This window comes from Pholcus phalangioides, unplaced genomic scaffold (assembly GCF_987345545.1).
Source record: "Pholcus phalangioides strain wild (caught in Gottingen) unplaced genomic scaffold, Ppha-v1.0 ptg000008l_1, whole genome shotgun sequence".
NCBI lineage: Eukaryota > Metazoa > Arthropoda > Arachnida > Araneae > Pholcidae > Pholcus > Pholcus phalangioides.
In genome coordinates this window covers 55,445,731-55,458,743 of record NW_028301601.1, presented here as the reverse complement: position 1 = coordinate 55,458,743, position 13,013 = coordinate 55,445,731, and positions in this window count along the sequence as shown.

The window sequence follows — 13,013 nt, the reverse complement described above, 5'->3', positions numbered from 1 at the left end:
AACAGGCAGAGATGGATAACTTGAAGTTCAAAGGGGGGAATCGAAATACCTAGCGCGCCCCTTAAAAAAGGAAAAAAGATATTCGTTTCCATGTTTCTTTAAATCTAGATTTGTTTATTTCATGAAGTCGCCATATTGGTTAACTTAGACAGGGTTTGCATATCCCTCAAAGAAAGAAGGAGATATCACGTGATCCAAAAAGCTTTATTGAAGAAAACCCGGGCAGCGCCGGGTATTATAGCTAGTTTATTCTATAATTACTTTTTTTTCCCATTTTTTATAGGATTACTATTTTTTTCATTAATTCCGAAATTATTTCTTTCATTGTTTCTAGAATTGATCATTTTTCAATATCTTCGACCATTTTCTGAAAATGATCAGTGGGCCACGACAACATCCTCCGAGGGTCGAATGCGGACCCGCGGGCAATGCGTTGAACACTCGTGGTGTACAGTTTGTTTTAATATTCCGGCAAGCTTAAGCAGCCCAGTACATGTGATGAATACCATTTGTTTCCTTCAGATACTTCTATCAACATGTGAAAGAATTCTGCGTCAAAATTTCAGGCTACGAGTATGCTGATACGCAGTTTAGTTAAAAGCGAGTTCCCCCAGACAGGCCCGTCATTTAGGGCCCCCCCCCCCTCCCGGCTTTTGAAAATACACTAAAAAAATTGTATATATATATATATACACACTGAAGAGCCAAAAAAATTGGTACACCTGCCTAATATCGTGTAGGGCCCCCGCGAGCCCGTAGAAGTGCCGCAACACGACGTGGCATGGACTCGACTAATGTCTGAAGTAGTGCTGGAGGTAATTGACACCATGAATCCTGCAGGGCTGTCCATAAATCCGTAGGAGTAAGAGGGGATGGAGATCTCTTCTGAACAGCGCGTTGCAAGGCATCCCAAATATGTTCAATAATGTTCATGTCTGGGGATTTAGGTGGCCAGCGGTAGTGTCTTAAAGTCAGAAGATTGTTCCTGGAGCCACTTGGTAGCAATTCTGGACGTGTGGGGTGTCGCATTGTCCTGCTGAAATTGTCCAAGTCCGTCGGAATGCACAATGGACATGAATGGGTGCAGGTGATCAGACAGGATGCTTACGTACCTGTCACCTGTCAGAGTCGTATCAGGGGTCCCATATCACGCCAACTGCACACGCCCCATACCATCACAGAGCCTCCACCAGCTTGAACAGTCCCCTGTTGACATGTAGGGTCCATGGATTAATGAGGTTGTCTCCATACCCGTACACGTCCATCAGCTCGAAGCAATTGGAACCGAGACTCGTCAGACCAGGTAACGTGTTTCCAGTCCTCAACAGTCCAATGTCGGTGTTGTCGGGCCCAGGCGAGGCGTAAAGCTTTGTGTCGTGCAGTCATCAAGGGTACACGAGTGGGCGTTCGGCTCCGAAAGCCCATATCGATGATGTTTCGTTGAATGGTTCGCACGCTTACACTTGTTGATGGCCCAGCATTGAAATCTGCAGCAATTTGCGGAAGGGTTGCACGTCTGTAACGTTTAATGATTTTCGTCAGTCGTCCCGTTCTTGCATGATCTTTTTCTGGCCGCAGCGATGTCGTAGATTTAATATTTCACCGGATTCCCGATATTCACGGTACACTCGTGAAATGGTCGTACGTGAAAATGCAAATTTCATCGCTACCTCGGAGATGCTATGTCCCATCTCTCGTGCGCCGACTATAACACCACGTTCAAACTCACTTAAATCTCGATAACCTGCCATTGTAGCAGCAGTAACCGATCTAACAACTATGCCAGACACTTGTTGTGTTATATAGGCGTTGCCGACCGCAGCGCCGTACTCTGATTGGTTCCATATCTCTTTATTTGCGTACGCATGCCTGGACCAGTTTTTTTGGCTCTTCAGTTTACATACATTGAGTATATGTGCTTTGTCCCCCCCCCCCCACTCCCTCCCGGAAAAAGTTGAAATGACGGCCCTGCCACCAGAAAAATTTGGCCTTTTGGAGGGCAAAACATGGTCGAAATTCGCAGAAAACGGGAACCCAAGTTGCGTTAAAGCATGGCAGATGTTATTCTAGCAGTCTATAGCCGCGGTTTCATTTATGGTATGAACAAGACCACGGCATCGCGATCTCAAGAATATACCATCGCTCGCTCAACTATTTGGGAATAGCGTAAAATACAATAGTTCACAAACAATTTGAATATTTAATTTTTATTTTTATGGCTAATTAATAACTGAATATTTTCTTATTAAACTCAAGATCGATTTGGTGGAGAAGATGAAAATTGATCAGCAATTTCCAAACAACGTAAGAGAGGAACATGCGGTCAATTAGGATGCGTAGGTCTGATGGGCAAAAACCAGAAAAAGAAAATAGAAATAGCGGCTGTGTTTTTCTGTTGGAAAGCTAAATTGTTGTTTTTCAATATAATAGTGGTGCCATCTGTTTTAAACGGAGATGAGTTGTCGGTGCCAATTCGGACATGAGCGTGCGTTCTCATTTCGGTGTTGCGAAATCTGATAACGGTAGGGGTGGTAGACCAAAAAAGATTGCACACATTTACAGTATTATTATTATTTTATTTTTTCCCGTGCGTCATATCCCAAGTTTTTCACCGCCCTCTCGGTCGTTTCATAAATCAATTCTTAACTTCAAAAAAGAAACATGGTTTATATGTGTATATCCATGTCCATTCATTGGCGTACGCAAAGAGGGGATTTTCGGGTTCTAACCCCCCCCCCCCCACGAGCCAAGATTATAGTGTTATTTTACAGGAGAAAAATGTAAACCCCCCCCCCCCAGAAGGGGAAAAAAATCTGAACCCCCCCCCCCCGTCGAGAAAATTCTGCGTACGTCTATGTCTATGTGCCCATTCGTTACATTAAGGGTGTTTATATACAGAGGCCATTCAAGTATTACGTCAGCATCGATGGGGGGGGGGGAGTTTCGGATTTGCTGACTTTTGATGACAGGGGGGGGGGGGCTTTGAATAATGCAATAATGTTTACGTCGTCAACCACCCTTTATGAAAATATGGAATATTATTAATGGCATCTTAATCGGTGCGCCAAAAACGAGAAAAACCTTTCGCTAGTTTGTCGGCACCTGAACTAACATTCTCCCTATTGATAACTGCCACTTTAGTGATATCTAAATATTTCAAGGATCGAAGTGATCTGGAAATATGCCACGTATCACTTCAGTGATCCGTAACTATGCCGCGGATCACTTAAGTAATCTGGGAATGGACCGCGGGTAACTTGGGTAAAACCGCACTAGGTACCGCTTAAGTGCTCTGAGACTGTGCCACATGTCACTCAAGAGATCTCTAAATGTGCCACGGATCGCTTAAGTGTTCTGGAACTGTGTCACGGGTGACGTAAGCGATTAACTATGCTTAGTAACCAAGTGTCGTTGGTAAATTTGATAAATATCTGAAATTTACCGCCTGTATTTGTGATTATGCATAATCATGTAATAATGTATTTGGTGAATTTGGTAAATATGAAAAAAAAATTTAAAATGAGTCTAATATGTGTGATAAATATAGCCAAACCACAATATAATGATAACAATTTTTACTATCGTACCCCCGGTATAATGATACAACCTTCTGCTTGAATTATCATGGATAACATATCATATAAGTACGATTCATCATGTTTACCAACGACGCGCTCGGGCATTATGCATGATCGCCGGTAAAAGTGATTAATTTTCGGGAAATTAATCAAATTTATCAATTATTAAATTTACCGTTTATTTTTTTCTCCAACCCTATAAAAACTAAATTGCTTGGTAAATTTGTAACTATGCAAAATCGCCAGTGATAATGGTAAATTTAAGGAAATTGATCAAACTTTACCAAAATGATCGACAATTATGCTTAATAACCGGTTATTATGTATAATAACCAGATTTTTTTTTTTAAACCGTATTTACCGTGTATATGAGAAATGCTTTTCCCTGCTCTTAATTATTAAACTGCACTTTATATTTGCTATCTTAAGATGTAAGTTTCTATCAAAATTCGAAACATCTCTGAAAGAATTTGCCCTTGAGTCGGTAATCTGATTATTTTACCCTGATTCAATAAGCATACATACTCGTCACGTCTCTCATAATTAGTAAAACTTTATCTTAATGCGGACGAGAGAAAAAATTCCAAGAAAACCCTCGTGCAAACATCGCTCCAACAGCGAATTAGTTTCGGAATCCATTGGGTAAAAAAACTCCACCGAAGGGCAGAACGAATTGTCTCAAAACCGAAACTACGAGCCATTGGCACATGTAATAATTATGTAAACAGAAGCGTATTTTTGAGACTAAACACAATTTTCGCTTTTTTTTTTTTAAATTCACCTTATTTCGAGGATAGATGTTGCCAACGAAAAACCCCAGAATGTTTCTCGCATAGAAATTACATTGGCGATAACGAATAGGGAATAGTTTGCTTGAAGCAAAACAAAATGTACAAACAAGCCAATTAAGGAAACCAAACGTAAGCAAATTGTATTTTGTATCGTGCTATTTTTTCTTGATGGCGGGGAGCGTCTCCAAAATGAACGTGCTCCTGCGAATTCTACAAGAATTGTCTTTAAATGGTGCTCTACCACTAAGAAAGTAGTACTCCGAATTCGGAAGGCAGGTGGTATCACCAGGATAAAGCGAAAAAGCATAACTGTGGCAACGTAAGTACGTTACGGCTAAGCGAGATCCGGAAATTTCGCCTCTGCCATTTCGTCAGCGATACATTTCTCCCCCCCCCCCCACCTCCCGGAAATTTCCTAACCTGACATTTCGCCTGCCCGGACCGTGTGAGTCACCGTATGAATGACTGACCGTGTGAGTGACCAAGTGATTAGGTGAGTGACCGTATAAGTGGATGAGCGATCGTATGAGTGAAATTATGTATGAGTGACTAAGTGAATGCGCGATTGACTGTATGAGCGAGCGAGTGAGTGACCGTATAAATGACCAAGTGAGTGTGCAATTGACTGTATGAGTGAGTGACCGTAACCGTATGTGTGCATGTGTGAGTGACCATATGGTTGAATGAATGAACGTGTGAATGATCAAGTGAGTGACCGTATGAGTGATCATATGATTGACCAAGTGAGTGACCGTATGAATGTCCATGTGAGTGACCGTATGAATGACCAAGTGAGTGACCATATGATTATGTGAGAGTGACTGTGTGGTTCAGTGAATGACCATTGTGAGTGACATAACCCACATAATATTAATACAAGTGGCGAAATGTCCGGTGCGAAATATCCGCAGCTGAATGCCAAATTCGCTTATCGCTCACTCAATAACTCATACGGTCACTCACTTGGTCACTCTTTCTGTCAGGGCAGGTGAAATGCCGAAGAGGGTGGGGTAAATGTCCTACTCACCTAATCACCTATAATTATGGAAACTACTGCAAATCCATCCAAAACAAGAAATACAACTCTAGGTATAGTGTGACCACGGAAAGATGACCTCTGACCTTGTATGACCTTCATCACGAAAATAGAGGGTTCATACTTGAGCAGGGAGAAATGGGGAAAGGAAAGAACTCCAGTAGCAACCCTGGAGGACGTTTATTTTCTTTTTCTCCCCCAGTTTAGTTATATTTGGCATCCATATTTGTTATGGGAATCTTTTTCCAGCCACCTCAGTTGGGCAATTTCTCTGGCGCAACCTTTGTGTTTGTACTTGTATTTCTCCCTCCTGAAGAATGGACCCTCTCTTTTTTTGTCATGCAGGCCATACAACGTCAGATTCCATCTTCCCGTGGTCACACTATACTCAAAAAAGCATCAAAACAGAGACTGTATCGACTCGTAAAGAAATCACGTGAGAGATTTGGTTAAAGACAGTCTCTTCCAGTGAACTATTAAAAAGCCACTGCGGCTAAATGAATTGATAATGAGCTAAACGGAAACCAAACTGCTCGGAACCGAAACATCCAAAACGCAAAGTGGCAATTAACACTTCGCGGAAACATCTCTGGTTCGGCCTCACACACATTCAAGACGAAACGATTTCGCCGTCTTAGTTCGCGTTTTGAGTAAAAAAAGACATCCATTCTCGCCAAAGAAGTCCGGCCAAGAGGCTCGCGACAGGCACATGGCCGAATGATTCCAATGTGCGACATGGGAGTCCCTTGGAATAATAATCTCGCAAATGCCTCTCTCTCTCTTTCTCCTTAGGGAAGAGAGGATTCATAATTACATAATGTGGTCGTTAATGACCTGATGGCGCCGTCATGATGGCCGGAGAAGACAGTGTGATAGTAGTACCCATCTCTCCTTAATATATATTTTTAAATATTTCTTTGCTTTTTTGGACGGACAGCAGTAGTTCGTGTGTCAGTGTATTCGGTTGGTGTTGGAACACGAACACTGACACTCGAACTCGGCCGGAGGTAAAAGAATAGAAAAGGATAGAATGGGATCAGTAGTATGTTAACAGGTGTGGGACCAATGAGACCCCGGGCCACTAATTATTAAAGGTTTTCACCAATTTGAAAATTATTTCTGGCATTAATTTTGGAATTAAAAAATCTCATCAATTCTGACAATGACGTATTTCTTTCATTAATTCTGGAATAACGTATTTTTTCATTAATTCTGACAATAACGTATTTCTTTCATTAGTTTTGAATTCTCCATCAGTTCATAATTTTAACTGATCCTGGAATTACGGATTTCTTTCATTGGTATTCTGGAATTACGGATTTCTTTCATTGGTATTCTGGAATTATTTCTTTCATTGGTATTCTGGAATTATTTCTTTCATTCGTATTCTGGAATTATTTATTTAATTGGTATTCTGGAATTATTTCCTTCATTGGTATTCTGGAATTATTTCCTTCATTGGTATTCTGGAATTATTTCCTTCATTGGTATTCTGGAATTATTTCCTTCATTGGTATTCTGGAATTATTTCCTTCATTGGTATTCTGGAATTATTTCCTTCATTGGTATTCTGGAATTATTTCCTTCATTGGTATTCTGGAATTATTTCTTTCATTGGTATTCTGGAATTATTTCTTTCATTCGTATTCTGGAATTATTTATTTAATTGGTATTCTGGAATTATTTCTTTCATTGGTATTCTGGAATTATTTCTTTCATTCGTATTCTGGAATTATTTCTTTCATTGGTATTCTGGAATTATTTATTTAATTGGTATTCTGGAATTATTTCCTTCATTGGTATTCTGGAATTATTTCCTTCATTGGTATTCTGGAATTATTTCCTTCATTGGTATTCTGGAATTATTTCCTTCATTGGTATTCTGGAATTATTTCTTTCATTCGTATTCTGGAATTATTTCTTTCATTCGTATTCTGGAATTATTTCTTTCATTGATATTCTGGAATTATTTCTTTCATTGATATTCTGGAATTATTTCTTTAATTGGTATTCTGGAATTATTTCTTTCATTGGTATTCTGGAATTATTTCTTTCATTGATATTCTGTAATTATTTCTTTAATTGGTATTCTGGAATTATTTCTTTCATTGGTATTCTGGAATTATTTCCTTCATTGGTATTCTGGAATTATTTCCTTCATTGGTATTCTGGAATTATTTCTTTCATTCGTATTCTGGAATTATTTCTTTCATTCGTATTCTGGAATTATTTCTTTAATTTTTATTCTGGAATTATTTCTTTCATTGGTATTCTGGAATTATTTCCTTCATTGGTATTCTGGAATTATTTCCTTCATTGGTATTCTGGAATTATTTCCTTCATTGGTATTCTGGAATTATTTCTTTCATTCGTATTCTGGAATTATTTCTTTCATTCGTATTCTGGAATTATTTCTTTCATTGATATTCTGGAATTATTTCTTTCATTGATATTCTGGAATTATTTCTTTAATTGGTATTCTGGAATTATTTCTTTCATTGGTATTCTGGAATTATTTCTTTCATTGATATTCTGTAATTATTTCTTTAATTGGTATTCTGGAATTATTTCTTTCATTGGTATTCTGGAATTATTTCCTTCATTGGTATTCTGAAATTATTTCCTTCATTGGTATTCTGGAATTATTTCTTTCATTCGTATTCTGGAATTATTTCTTTCATTCGTATTCTGGAATTATTTCTTTAATTGGTATTCTGGAATTATTTCTTTCATTGGTATTCTGGAATTATTTCCTTCATTGGTATTCTGGAATTATTTCCTTCATTGGTATTCTGGAATTATTTCCTTCATTGGTATTCTGGAATTATTTCTTTCATTCGTATTCTGGAATTATTTCTTTCATTCGTATTCTGGAATTATTTCTTTCATTCGTATTCTGGAATTATTTCTTTAATTGGTATTCTGGAATTATTTCTTTCATTGGTATTCTGGAATTATTTCTTTCATTGGTATTCTGGAATTATTTCTTTCATTGGTATTCTGGAATTATTTCTTTAATTGGTATTCTGGAATTATTTCTTTAATTGGTATTCTGGAATTATTTCTTTCATCGGTATTCTGGAATTATTTCTTTCATTCATATTCTGGAATTATTTCCTTCATTGGTATTCTGGAATTATTTCTTTCATTGGTTGGTATTCTGGAATTATTTCTTTCACTAATTCCGAATTACCAGGCAGTGTCTGAAAAAATATTACGTTCCTCATACTTTGTTCACGTAAAATCTTCAGTTAGACGGCACAACAGCGTCGTCTTAACGCATGAGCCTACCCGGGTACCCCAAGAGAAGAGGGCCTCAGAAAAATGAGAAGTAGTTGAATTTTTCGAGAATTTGCGAGGAACGGCCTCAAAAAAAATCACTTGGCCCGGAAGCCCACGATGCTCTTAAGACGGCCCTGCGGCACAGTTCGACATAGCCACCAATCTCTTCGGACGTAAAGCAGTAAATGTGTCAATGGGGGATGTACCGCGGTTGTGGACGGTTATATAATTTTTAAAAAAGTAATAAAAAATTGGATATTTGTTTGTCTGTTGACTGCTACGAAAATGTATGTTTTATACGAAAATTATTTTTTTGAGATTAGTAATATGGTAATTTTCGTTGTTTAAAGTTTCCGATGTACTGTGGCACGATAAGGCCTGCCGTGCAAACTAGTTCACCGCCTAATAGAATTCACGGGACAGTGTCTTTGGGATCGATCTTTCCAGGATCAAATCAATGACTCAGTTTCAAACTCACGTCCCGCCATAGCCTTATAGCACAAGGGAGTGTCCCTGAGCCGTTATTACACAATTTTCAAATGAATGATTTCTCTACAGCTCCTAAGAGTATTACGGCCCTATCTGTACGCAGACGATTTGATCATAATTTCTGCAAACAGAGTGCCCACAAAATAATTTGGAAATCTTCTAGAAACGCTTTACCGGGTCGAGAACTGGTATGAAAGTACTAGAGTCGAACTTTAGATCGATTATATTATAAATCGATCTTAATGTGGATCACTGACAAAAAGAACTTATCTCTTGACGCTACTACAGCAATTAATGGCACTCAAATCTCACCTATTAACACTACTACTCAACCGTACATGCACCTCCTACACATTCCTGTACGGAATTTCTAACGAATTGGTACATGCCGGAAATGTGCGTGTACGTGTTGTGAGCCTGTTAACACTGCTAGATACCTTGGTGAAATTTTAGACAAGCGTTTATCTCTTGGAGCTCATTGTGAACTAAAAAAAAAGCAAAATACATGTTCAAAAAAATTTGCCACACTCGATCTATCTCGCAATCTCTAACAAACTTCACTTTATACAAAATGGCGATTCGACCGGTTTTGCTCTGTGCCACTCCGGTCTGGATGTACTCGAGTAAAACTAATCGCGTCAAATTAGAAAGATTTCAAAATGCCATTATCCGTCACTTTCTCACTGCTCCGAGGTTCATTAGAAATAAAGATATAAGAAAAGATTCGCGTATCGAAACAATCACACATTATGCCTAAAAACTTGCTAGAAGTTTTTACCCAATCATTGGATGAATCAGAGTTTCAACATTTGAGCGAAATCACTCCATATGCCCTATACACAAAGACTCAGATTTGCTAGAACTAAAAACTTTCTTACGGTCATTAGGCCTGACATAAAAGGATTATCATGTGTAAATAATTCATGTACTCATTTTAGATTATCCATAATTTCACTATATAAGCATCATACTACTCTTTCATAAATGTAAATACTGTGTGTATGTATATATCATCGTAATATTTTAAATGTTAGTATATACAGTCTATCCCGTTTATAACGGTCCCGCTTATAACGTTTTCCCCGATTAGTACGGCTCATTTTCATTAAGAATTCCTGTTTAAAGTGTTTTCACTGCTTAAAACGATTTTTCATGGCGGTTTTTAAAAAAAACATTATAAGCGGGGGAATCCACTGTATATACATTTCTCATCGATCATATCTCTTTCACACACATTTTCACAATATTTTTAACATCATTCACCTTCATTATCCCATAATATATATCATCATCACTTTTTTATTTCTATTTTATATAACTCATAATAATACAGAGTGTTTCAAAAAGAATCATCCGATTTAAATGAAAAAAGCATAACTATTTCCGCTTTTAATCCATTTTGATCGAATAATGTATAGGTAGAAGGAGGGAAATCTCAAGTTTCACGCAGTTGCCGACAGGTAGTGCTAATGCTCTTCCTTCGGCCGCCACTTCAGTGTTTGTCAGGATGGCGATTACACAACAGAAATCGTTTTGCGTCCTAAGCTTCGCGAAGTGTGAGTCCATAACAACTGTTCATCGTGCTTTTCTTCGACAATACCTTGTGTTGAACCTACCGCTCAGACCATTAAGCGATGGTATAAACAATTGCCGATGGCATAAACCGAGTTTATGCTCGGTGAAGGTCCTCGTACCACAATTCAAGGTTTGCGTAGTGTTGAGAAACGAAATTATCTCCACCACGTCCTCAAAGAAAGACTAGGTACTCTATTTATCGTAAGAAACTGAAATATTACTAGTGAAATGCCTGGGTACTTGTCACGCCCATGACCGGAACGACCATTTGTGCGATTTAGTGAGCTTTTGGTGTCAGACTGGCTTTCCCATTCATACTTGTGGTCCGGTAAAAGTAGTTTAAAATGTTCCCAGATCGGCAGAAATGGCATAAAATATAATTTAACAATCATTCGCACACCTGCTGAATTCTAAGACAAGCAAAAACTGTACAAGGTACGCCGGGGTAAATGAAATCACTAATTTCATTAGTGCAAATTCATCCTAGCCCCTACGTTGGAGAAGCCAACACAACTTGAAAATGCTACACTGGTTTTTTGTGAAGTACAGGTGACTGGATACCAAGCGAAGATAATTGGAAAGCAAAAAGTCACATTCCTCAGAGTGGAATGCTATTTTTTTTTTCTGACTGTGAGAAATGTCCGGTACGGTAAGTACCGCAAATTGGGAAGTTGTAAGACAGTGTTCCCCAACCTTTTTAGCCCATGGCCACCTTTAGATCCTATTTTATTCTCGTGGCCCCCACTATATTACCCAGGGCAACCCCCCACTCTCATTCAGAAGGGAGATCTTTTCTAGTTATTGAATCGAGAGAGTTTAGTCCAAACTAAACTTATAATGAACAAAAATTTTATGAATAAGTTCGATCTCTGGAACACAAGACCAGGTTGGGGAGGTGATCATTCCTCCCGTATTATATAGCAAAAGTAGGTCTGTGTAAAGTACGGACATGGCCCCCACAAGGGGTGGGCTGGCAAGGCACAGGCCCTGGGGCCCGGGACGATTTTCATTATTTTTTTTGTTTTTTTACGCTATAAATCCACCATAAAGGGGCCCGCAAAATATCCCAGCCTAGGGGCCCTGCTCCAGGATGTGGGGGCCATGAGTACGGGACTATCCACAACGAACTTACTCAATAAATCGCCCCTCCTGACACATTACCAGAGGTCCGCGCCTACTTTTGGTTAGAGTTCAGTGATCTTCCTTCTTGTGAGAGTTATATGCATGGCCATCTCAACATCATAGGTCCTCGGGCAAAGTGATGTTCTGGGGTCGAACACTCAGCTGGCGAGAAGTACACAGCTTACATATTTACATACTCACACTCGAAGCCAAAGAGGGAAAAAGGGGTTCAGGACCTGGCCCCTGGCCACAGAGAACAACAAAGGGCTCAATAGAGCTACAAAGACATCATAAGAGCTCATTGATATAAATTTTGTATAATAGAAATATTTAAATCTGTATATACTTTTTTAATAATGTGTTTATATTCATGTAATGTATTTTATATGCATAATAATGCATGCTCAGCCCCCTCATCCGGGGCAATGGCTTAAATTGGCAATGGTCGATAGATCTTGGGCGGTGCATGGTATGAAATGAAATAAAATACTCACACTCGATAATCTTAGTACTGATCTCTTCATGAAGGCCCCCTATGGCCAAGAGATGCGACCATGAGACATGCCCAGATGGGGACATGGATTAGGATAGCCTTGGGTCCATGGACATCTCTGCTGGATTCTGAAGTAGTCTCATTTTCCCCGAAAATTTTTCCAAACCTTTTTTTCTTCACAGCTCTTTGTGACCCCCCCTTGACACTTGTAGTGGCTTCCCCTTCACCTGTGGCCCACTTAAAATATCTCAGGACTGCAAAGGGGCTACATGAACCCATTTTGAGAACCATTGGTGTGAGGGGTTAGAGAAATTTATTCGTGCCTTGAAGGGGACCCACGATTTGATAAGTGAGAAATTTTAGATGCTGCCAATACTGAACCCTGCATCAGAATCAACAGGATTCCACCAATTCCCACGACATTTCTAGACGTCCAAGAGGCAGAATTGACCTAAACACTATCACATCCGAAATTTATATTCATCCCCCCTTGTATGTATAATTGATACATTTATATACATGTACGTATATTCATCTCAGGGACTCCCGGGATCCGCAGGTGCGTGCGTTTCTGAGATGCCTCTTCTTAATTAATTTCGTCCCTCACATCTAGGAAGTATGTAGACGTTACAGACAGTGTGCTCCTA